We start from the raw sequence: 10,160 nt of genomic DNA, 5'->3' as shown, positions 1-10,160 counted from the left end.
GCTAAACCCCTTCAAGTAAAACCATGAAACAATTGGGGTTTAAAAACATTGAAAACGAAACAAAAACATAGTCCTCCACCATCTTCTACACCTTAAATTTGCAGGTTCACTTAGTGACTCAAATTAATCTAATCTATAAATTAAATGTTATCATCATGATGCATTGACTATAACAGTCCAAACACATCAAGCATTATAAGAAATTACCACAAAGGATGTTGGAAAAATTTGGAAAATTTGGAACACAAATCGAACGAGTAACCTGTGGATGATTTTCGTGCCATCAAACTATTTAGATTAGGTTAGTTGTATTTACTTGAGAGCAAGAGCTTCTAAATTTCTGCACAAGCATCTTGCATTTTTAATTGTGTTAGAATAGAATACAAAAATAAATTGTTTGGATATCGTGGTGGTCTTAACTAAATGTTTGTGTATACTTAAGCTTACTTGGTTAGTGGGCTGATAAGGTTCTGGGCTTTGAAGCTGTTGCTGGGCTGATAACTATTAACGGGTTGTTGGGCTCAGGCTTACAGCATGCAACTTCTCATATATATATATATATATATATATATATATATATATATATATATATTTATATAACATTAAAGAGAAAGGTCGGTGACAACAGTGCCACCAACCAACAACTCATTTGTCTTCTTATTTACCTTTATCTACTCGGATTACGCTTCTTCTCTTTTTGCCAGACATGTGTCTTTCACAAATATCCAAACACATGAGAGTTTCTTCTTTGTTTCCTCACCTTTGCACGCCATGGATCTGTAGATTATGAGTTTAAGGTTTCACCAAGTTTCAAAATAATGAGTTTCTTCAAGATGGTCTCTTCTTTGCGAGTTTTCATAAATGAGAGATAGATCGGAAGAAGCAACAGAGACCGAGATCTCATGCCGGACCAGTTGAAGATCAACGGTTTTGTGAGATCTTCAGACATGAGTACTACCCAGCGAAGGTATTCCATTTTCGATGGTTCTTTTGTATTTATTTTCTTCTACATGAACTAACCCTAAACCCTAAATCAGTGTTTCGCATTCTCTTGCCGCTGCAATTCCTGAATCACCAGCCTTTTGACTTTAGCTCCCAAGTATGTGTATTTGGGTTTTCACTATTATTCAAAGGATTTTGATTTGTGTGATAGGAATTTCTTATCTGTTGTAATTGACTAAGATCGATTTAGCAAGGGCCAAGGAGGAAGAAAGAATAGGGTGAGTAGAAAAAGTGGGTTGAATGAGTTGTCTATTTTTACCTTTATAATTGCTCTTATAATTTGTAGGTTATTGGAAACTTAAAGAGGCCTGATCAACTCCGAGATCAACTGTTTGTAGATCCTCTACATCAAGGAAGCTGGTAAGAAGCCCCTTCATTGTGTTATCTATTTTGTTGGTTACTATTTTTAGTGATTCCAATATATTGTTTCTTTATATATCTCATTTTGAGATGTTATGTCAAAAGCTGAAACTCATACAAAATCTTAACTTGAAATCTAATCAGAAGAATGTTTTTTATATAAGTTTGTAATAAAACTTGGACTAGCTGATTTGTATAAATTGGCATGATCATATAAGTGTAAAGCTGAATTTGTATACTCAATGACACAAAAGGCAAAGGTAGTATTGGACTGGTACGCATACGAATTATAAATAATTTATACATAGCAGGAATCAAGATTTTTGTGGGGTTTGGTTATTGTTGATTAAAGATTAAAAATCAAGAAGATTTGATATGGGTTTAGTTTGAGGGGTGAAAGTGGTGAATTGGGTGCTGAAAAAGTTAAAAAGAAAATTGATTTTGATTGCATTTGAGGGGTGAAAGTGTGAATTTGGTGTGGAAAAGTTGAAAAAGATTGGATTTTGATTCATTTTGAGGGTTGAAAGCGGTGAATTTGGTTTGTAGAATTGAAAAAGATTTGATTTTAGGGGGTGAAAGTGGTGGTGCAAAAGCTGAAGAAGATTTGGTTTGGTTGATGGGAATTGGTTTTAACAGGGGAAGGAAAGGGGGGTCATGAGAGTCTTTCAAAGATTCACTTTTAAATCCCTTGAAGCTGATATTCAACATGCCAATACTCAATACTCTGTATCTATATCTCTCTCTCTAACTTCTTTCAATTGATTATGTAATTGAATGTTATGGTGTTTGAAACAAAATTGAATTTTTGAGCTCTTACATGATTTAATTCTTGAGATTGAAAGCGGTTTTCCAAAAGGATTGTCGCGGATTATAGTGTCAATTTCTAATGGTTTGGTTTATAATATTATTTGCTGTTGAAGTGGTTTTTGAATTGGATGATTACAGGGCATCAGATTATCCAAGAGAATATGATGGTGGTTGCCTTCGGATGAGGTTATCACACAACCCATGTGCTCACTTCTTTCTCTTTTTTGTTTAATGGAGTGATTGTAATCTTGCTGGTGCCCTTGGCTTACTCAGAATCCTTATTTATAATCTACAGATCTGATTTTGTAGATTGAAAGAACAATTTGCGATTAAGGCACAAACGTGATGTTACCGCCGCAACGCGCGGTAGGGTCAAAATTCTAGTATATATATATAGGATAAAGATCCGTTAGGAACCACCCTTTATTGCGAGAACCACGAGAACCAATGTGAAAACAACCAAAAATGATTTTCTAATGATTTTTGATCTATATAAACATGATTTTATTTTTTGGGTTACAGTGTATGCAGTAAGTCTTATGTATTGATGTATTTAGCTTTCATTCTCTTTAATCACTATAAAACATTATGGTAAGTGAGTTTTAAACAATCAATCACTCAACAAAAGATTGCAGATTCACATTATTCTAATGTTCTAAAAAAAATTCTAACTAATTGAATAGTTTGAAATGGGAATATGCATGTTAATTTAAGAATGTAATGAAATATGACAAAACAGTGGAACAAATTCATAGGATGTAATTAGTAAATATGAATCATCCAACGAATTACAAACCAACAAAAGTGTGTCGTATGATTTGGATGAACACCCTCACATACGAGTCGTATAGCCATCTTAGCCCTCTCATATGTCCCTTATGTCCGATACCGCCTTGTTATATGGCCAGTATAAGGGATGGTGTATGTATGGTGTGTCAGTGGTGCATGAATATCACCGACGATTCACTATTCAATGAGTGCAAATTACACTACGACTTTCGAGAAAGGGGTTGTATTGAGTATCACGTCATAGACTCGTGGTGATCACAATGAATAAAGGGTTTCCAAAAAAAAGTGAATTGCTATTATTATTAATTCGAAAACATTTCCTAAACAAAAAAAAAATCAATAGATTGAAAAGCCTTATATTTTAAAGACAACGTGAGATGTGAAATCTTGGCCTCCTCTTATACACATTCTTCTATATATATATTAATTAAATTATCCTTATTTATTTATTTATTCTCCTATATATTAATAAAACAACGTTTTGAACAGTAAAAAAGGGTACTTTTGGTGTTTCACCAACAACACGCATCATCCTCACTTCTAATTGCACAGAGACAGAAGGAGAAAGAAGTGAGATAAGGAAGACGACGATGATAGCGATTTTGGTTACAAAGCGGCGATGATGACGGAGATGGCTGCGAAAAGGTTCAGTCGTTAGCGGCGGCGGCGGTTAGGGTTCCGCCATGAAACATGGTATCGCCATTGTTCTCTTTATCAGAATCGCTATCGGGTGGGCTAAGTTCCAGGGTTCCGGCCGCCGTTCAATTGAAGGTAATGACGATTAAGAAGGCAATGATGGAGGTTCTGGTTATAGGCATGTCGGTGACTTTAGAAACGAACTCCGTGACTCAACTAGGGTTCCAGCAAGATTACGGGGCGCCTTTTTACACTGTAAGTTTGGTTTTCTTGAAAGTTCAATGACCGATGATGATGCTATCAGGCATGTAAGTGATTCCGGTAAAGCTCTTATCAAAGGGTGGATTTGGGGAAACTGAGTTGAGAATTATTATTCTGTATCGTATGATTATTGTCACCTTGATTGCGCTAACAGCACACAAATATATTATTAACTATACTTCTGATTGTGTGTTTTATTGCATATTTATTTAAAGAAAAATATTAGTTGGGTTAATTAAAGGTCATGCTGCAATGCTTAATCCAAAATAATTATTCTATTGGTTCGAATGGGCCCATCTTAATGAGAACTGTTGTGGTATGTTTGATTTCGGTCCTTCTTTAACTTATGTTTGTAATTTGTTCGCAGAAAAGGGTCTTCTTCAGTTTATTCAGACACCTAACTGGTCAGATGTGAATTTTACCACCCATTTAGCTGATGTTGTTTGTGGCTCCTCGAGCATCTTTTGGTTTTAAGACCAAAGAAAGAACTGCAGCCGCTTCGTCTAATGTCGGACCTCCAAAAACTGATCATCTAAAAAGAAAAGTTGCCCCATATCAACTTCCAGATTCTAAGGCGAGGAGCCTGCCACAAAGCCCATTACCAGTCATGAGAAAAATCGCTACCCTTGGCTTTCAGACTCCAAGGCCTCAAAGTCAAGTGATTTACAGTCGAGTCAGAGTGGGGTGATGCATGACCCAAAGTGGTGCAGGAACTTCCTCGAGCGTATGGTGGACACTGCTGAGAAAAAACATTGCAAGGCAATGACCCACGTCCAGTTAAAGGTGATGGCTTTAAACGTGGTCTGTAGCAAGACGATGGTGGTTAATAGTGGTAACGGCCGCCTCCAGAGGCGAGGCAGGTGCCAGATGCCATGGTGACAACTACGTTGTTTTTCACGCCGACGGTGACGACGGAGTTGTTTTTCACTCCGGTGGTGGGAAGGTCGTAGAAACAAGGGGTTATGGTTCCGTAAATCCAACTAATCTTAACCACCAGTTGTCATTCCGCTTGACGTGACTGTATCCAGGTACTCTCACTTTATCTCAAAAGGGTTTATTGTTAGCTGATTCTATTACTTCCCAAATTGATTTCGTATCTGATGTTGCTCAATTCTTTATGTTAGGGTTTCAGTGGTGGCTGTGTTAACGGAAGAAATACGTTTGTTGCCGCCATTGGCTATAAAGAAGGTTCAATCTATCTTTCTTCTTTGATAACCTGGCTATAAAGAAGGTTATATCTATCTCTTCTTCTTTGATTACCTTAAAAGTTAAGTTTATGAGATCACTTTCAATTAAAATGGGATCATGAATCTGTTCAATTCTTTATGTTATGGTTTTTTCTTCCTATTTGTTATATAACATGTTCAGTTTCAAGTTTGAAAATAATAGTTGTAGAATATATCAATTCAGTTCTGGTTTACAGAAGAAGAAATTTATGAAGGGCTGGTTTCAGTTGTAGGTGGCATTGAAAAGGTTAAATATATATTGATTAGAAACTATATTAATATTAAATAGAAGGAAAATGTGTTTAAGTTGAGTGTCAAAATAAATGTTAAAGATTGAATGATGGGTTGTCGATTCAGCGGTAGGTTTATGTATATTATACGGATTGAAGTTTTGATACTTGCTTATTGAGGTTTTCGTATGCTTGAGCCCTAAATGACAAATTACATGTTTTAAGTTTGTTGAATATTCTGCCTCTTTTTGGTTTGCAGATTTGTTAGTATCAGGCACTAACCTTAAAACAATGGCAGGTAAGCAAAAAAAACAACTTTTCCATTTTCTTTCAGTTTGCAGATTATGTATTAAAATGTGGACTCAATATTTTGAAAAGTGATATGGACAGTTGTAGTATTTTGTTTATGCCATGTCAGATCTGGAGCTATATTTCTATGCTTGCTGCTTACTCCGTTATGGTTCTTATTCCGTACTTTCGGTACTTCTTTTGTGGTTAAACATTTTGTTATTGAGTTTCGATCACAACCACCCAAACAATTTCCACTATTAACAATATTCTTACCATAATACGTTTCAATTTAATATGTTTGTATGATTCTAGATTAATTGTTGATATCCTTTTTCGAATATCACGACTTTAATATATGAATTTGTGCTTTCAGTTTAAAAATTGATTTGTCCCCGCCGCGAAGCGCGGGAGGAAACCCCTAGTTTATATTAATAATTGCCTGTTTTGAACAGTAATTGAACAGTAACTAGGGGTATTTTTGGAACCTCAATAGTTCTTGCTCTCAAAACCTCCACCGCTTCATATAGCTGATATCTCCACCGCTCTTTATCCTGAATGTTTTTTAGGGTTCCGTTCTACATGGGGATACGGCGGCGGCGGCGGTAGTGGTGAACAGCGACGACAACCGCGGAGGTATTAGTGAACAACGCCGACGACTTAGCAGCGGCTGGCCCTGCAGGTGTGGATGGACCTGACGGTGGTTCAACATGATTGGCACCACCAGCGCCAATTTCAGACAATCGGAACCGATGGAACCCTTATCGACTGGAGAAACCCCCAAAAGTTCTTCGCTACATGGTTAGTTGCATCACTCAATTTTGTTTCATGATCATCAAATCTGTTATGTTTTTACGCTTTTCTATGACCCAATTTTGTTGAAAACTGGATCGTTTTGTTTACATTTTTAGGTGATGGAACGAATGTAGAGACAAGAATAGTCACGGCCATGTGAAGTTCGTGTGGTGCTCCAACTATGGCAAGTGTTACCCTATGGTCATTCTGTTTTTTTCTTTACTTTGTTATATGTGTTGTTACAATCCGAATTGTTAAATCTAGAAGGATTCAGGTGTAGAATTGTTCCGTTCGGAACAAGACTCATTTTAATTATCACAGTGTGTGATTTTTCTGCAATTGTTGGATCATATTCGTTGATTCACAGATTTATTTATACACTTTGATCTAATATGTGCATCAGATTGTAGTTAAGTTAAATATATAAACCCTGTGAAATTTGAGTAGAGTAATTGATTGTTTAAATAGAATCACAAAAAAATTCATTTGAGTAGAGTAATTGATTGTTTAATTTATTTAAACGGTCGACCCGAAACACGACATGATTTTAAATGGGTTCGACACGACACGAATACATATATGGGTCGGGTTAGAGTAGAAGAACTCAACCCGAAACCCATCAACCTGACATAATTGACACCCTTGTCTATGAACATTGCACTTATTAAACTTCATAAACAAGGACACATGAAAAATTCATTTCAGTTTCTAGCAAGAATGCATGATGATTTATAAATTCTAGCAAACTTTAACATTCAATTATTTGCAAATTAGAAACATATATAAAGCTATGATTAGGGGTGTGAATTTCTGACACCACCCGAAAACCCGACACGAATCTAACACGAAATTCGCCGGTTGAGGTTTAGTCTAAGCGGGTTCGGGTCAGTTTCCGGTTGAACCCGCGAACCCGTTTAGGTTAACGGGTCGAGTTCAGGAGTTGTGTTTTTAAGTAAATATTAATTTTAATATATTAATTTTAATATATTAATTTCAAAAAAAAAATAAAAAAACTCGGGTTAAACGGGTCGTGTTCGGGTCAACGCACGAAGCTTCGGGTCGTGTTCGGGTTAATATGTATGATATGATTTTCGGGTTCGGGTCGTGTAAAATTTTCGGGTTCAGGTCGGGTTGAACCCGCTAATCCGCGAACACGACCCGTTTGACACCCCTAGCTGTGATTATATGTTAACAGAATCTTAGACTGAATGCAATTTCTTTTTCTTTAGGGTCCTTAAATGCGTAACATTTTGAGGGGATGCGTGTCGATTTTACCAACTTTCTCAATCAGAGGTTCTCACTAACTCACAGGTACTAATTTCACATTAACATTTGTTCATTAAATTGGCGCAAAACTACATTTTGACCCATTTACTTAAATATGGGTCGGTTTGTGTTGTGTTCAATTTCAAACGGGTCATATAATTATAACATGTCAAACGGGTTGAAAAATACATACAACCTTCTTATATTTGAATTGTTTATTTAAGATTTTGGTTAATAACGCATTAGTTAATAATGCAGTAAATAGTGTTTGTGGGTCAACCTGACTGAAACAACCCCCCCGCCCCCAACCCCATCTCACAACTCTTTAATTCGACAAGCCAATTTTAATGTTACAGCACCCTCATGGGACCGACGGAGATTCCTTCTCAATATGCTGAAATAATAAAATTCCGACTGCACACTATGCTTTTAGTGCTAACTTTATGCATCCAAAGGCGAGCTATTTACATTTTACAATCCCGTCTTATCGATCTCAATCTTAATTGTCGATCTAATGATCTGACTCTGATAACGTTGCTTGATGGGCAGTAGTTGATGCTTTTTGGAAGGGTTTTGACCGATGGGCGGGTCAACTCTTGAGTCAAATGTGACTTATCGGATAATCTTAGCATGAATGCCGATGCTCAGGTTGATTGGTTACAAGTAGTTACATAATTGCTTTGTTATCTAACATTGTTTTGGCTGAATAAATTTAATATTTATAAGATTTTTTTTCTTTTTTTCCTGCTCAGCTAACAAGTGAGCCACACATGTCGAATGGAAAGGTTAACATCGACTATAAGGTAACTTATATATCTTGTAGGCTCTTTATAACACATACATTATGCATGCTGGCTTTTTTTATTAGTTATATCATATGTCACGAAGCAAACATTTCGTTGGGTCCTTTATATGTTTCAGATTGTCAACTAAATGAATATGTTTTTCCTTTTGTGATAGTATTTAATTAATTAATTAAAGAAAAACGAGATAACTCGAGTTGTACATAAGTTGAGTAAGAAAACATAGTTTCAACCTCGAGCCCATGTTAGATTTGGTTTAACTTAGCTCTTTCGTTGAACACACCACTCATATGTAATTATAACTTTTTCTTACACAAAATAACAAAAACGTAAAAATAATATATGTTTTATGTAGTGTCTGACTCGAATCTTTATGGGCTTGCATTGCACTCTTGCAGATGCCATCCCTACTAGAAAAGCAATGTACTTGCAGATATATATCGTAGAAAATGGATGTACCAGATGTTTTGCAACCACAGGCTATGTTGGATGGACTTCATAAGTTTGGTACTTGGGTCTTTATTTAGTTTTTGTTGAGTTGGGCATCTACTGGATGCACATAGAGTCACATGATCTCAAACCTCTATTCAAGTGGCTCCATGCCACTCATCATATCTACAATAATCGAAATACCTTTCCCTTTCTTTCTTTCTTTATTTGTAAACAAGAAAGCTTCAAGATATAGATATTTAATCATGGTTATACTTTTTTATCAGGAATGGCATTCCACCCTATAGACGGCACATTGCCTTATTATTGATGGAAGCTATGTGGACAGTAAACATTCACGACTGTATTCATGGGAAGTTATGGCCAGTACCACATAATTCATCACACCACTAATCACTATAGCTAAGTTTATAGGTCAACTTTAGCTCTTTTTGCTCAAAAAGTCATGATAGTACACATGTTTATTTTAGTTGATTTGTCATGTTGGCAATTGGTATGCAAATTAGTCTACTTAACTGCAGCTAATGAATAATATCGGTAATCATGTTTTTGGCAAATAGCTCTATTTAGCTACTCTTGGTAAATCGTGTTAGTAATCATATCATGAAGCGCGGCGCAACGCGCACGCGGGGTAATATCTAGTTAAAATTAAAAACTTAAGCATTTGAACAGTAATAATAATAGTATAATAAGTATATTAACACTATGGGGTATGGGGTAAGGGTTGGGGCGTGGGTTGGGTACAGATACCCAAGTCACCATCTCGAGTGAGCTTAGGTTTCGGCGTGGCCTCTTGGGCGGGGCTACGAGCATGACATGGCGGGATCGCATTGGCCAAGATTTCTAGCCGTTTGGGTTAGCCGTTGGCCAACAACTATGTTTATAAAAAAAAGGGATGAGTAAATGGTATCGGGTGTCGGTACCGGTAACATATTTACCAAACCGGATGTTCGGCACCGGCATTTATCGGTTTTTACCCTCAAATACCGGTGTCGTATCAGTACCGACCATATCGAGCCGTACCGTACCATGTATATTCGGTACCGGTACCCACTTTTGGGGATTTCAGTAACGGTATTTTCGGTACCGGTTGGTACCGAGCTAATCAAATCCTGTAGCAGCGTAGCAATGCAAGTAATTGCACCGTTTAGATTATTTTTAATACACACAGTAGGTAAACTGTATTTTGTTTGAATGAGGTTTTATATACACAAGAACTTATTTTGCTTTATTTTTTTGTCTTTTTC

The 10,160-nt window shown here is 36.5% G+C and overlaps 1 long non-coding RNA gene and 1 pseudogene across 10 annotated transcripts; both read left to right on the top strand.

The window, feature by feature from the left end:
* The first annotated feature begins 718 nt into the window (after positions 1-718).
* On the top strand, positions 719-6,584 carry LOC110890635. 10 transcript variants are annotated; one of them, XR_004871007.1, is made up of 11 exons: positions 725-967; positions 1,038-1,220; positions 1,289-1,362; positions 2,308-2,535; positions 3,448-3,849; positions 4,223-4,883; positions 4,980-5,086; positions 5,571-5,609; positions 5,730-5,791; positions 6,169-6,400; positions 6,511-6,584. It is a non-coding gene; the product is annotated as an uncharacterized LOC110890635 (long non-coding RNA). The 10 variants fall into 10 exon arrangements; XR_004871010.1 differs by having other exon boundaries at positions 726-967; positions 1,154-1,220; XR_004871008.1 differs by having other exon boundaries at positions 726-967; positions 1,038-1,099.
* A 389-nt stretch (positions 6,585-6,973) lies between these two features.
* LOC110888506 lies at positions 6,974-9,489 on the top strand (annotated as a pseudogene).
* Positions 9,490-10,160: the final 671 nt, after the last annotated feature.

This window comes from Helianthus annuus, chromosome 11, assembly GCF_002127325.2.
Source record: "Helianthus annuus cultivar XRQ/B chromosome 11, HanXRQr2.0-SUNRISE, whole genome shotgun sequence".
Taxonomy (NCBI): domain Eukaryota; kingdom Viridiplantae; phylum Streptophyta; class Magnoliopsida; order Asterales; family Asteraceae; genus Helianthus; species Helianthus annuus.
Note: the sequence above shows the minus strand (reverse complement) of the source record. Positions and strands in the feature narration are given on the sequence as shown.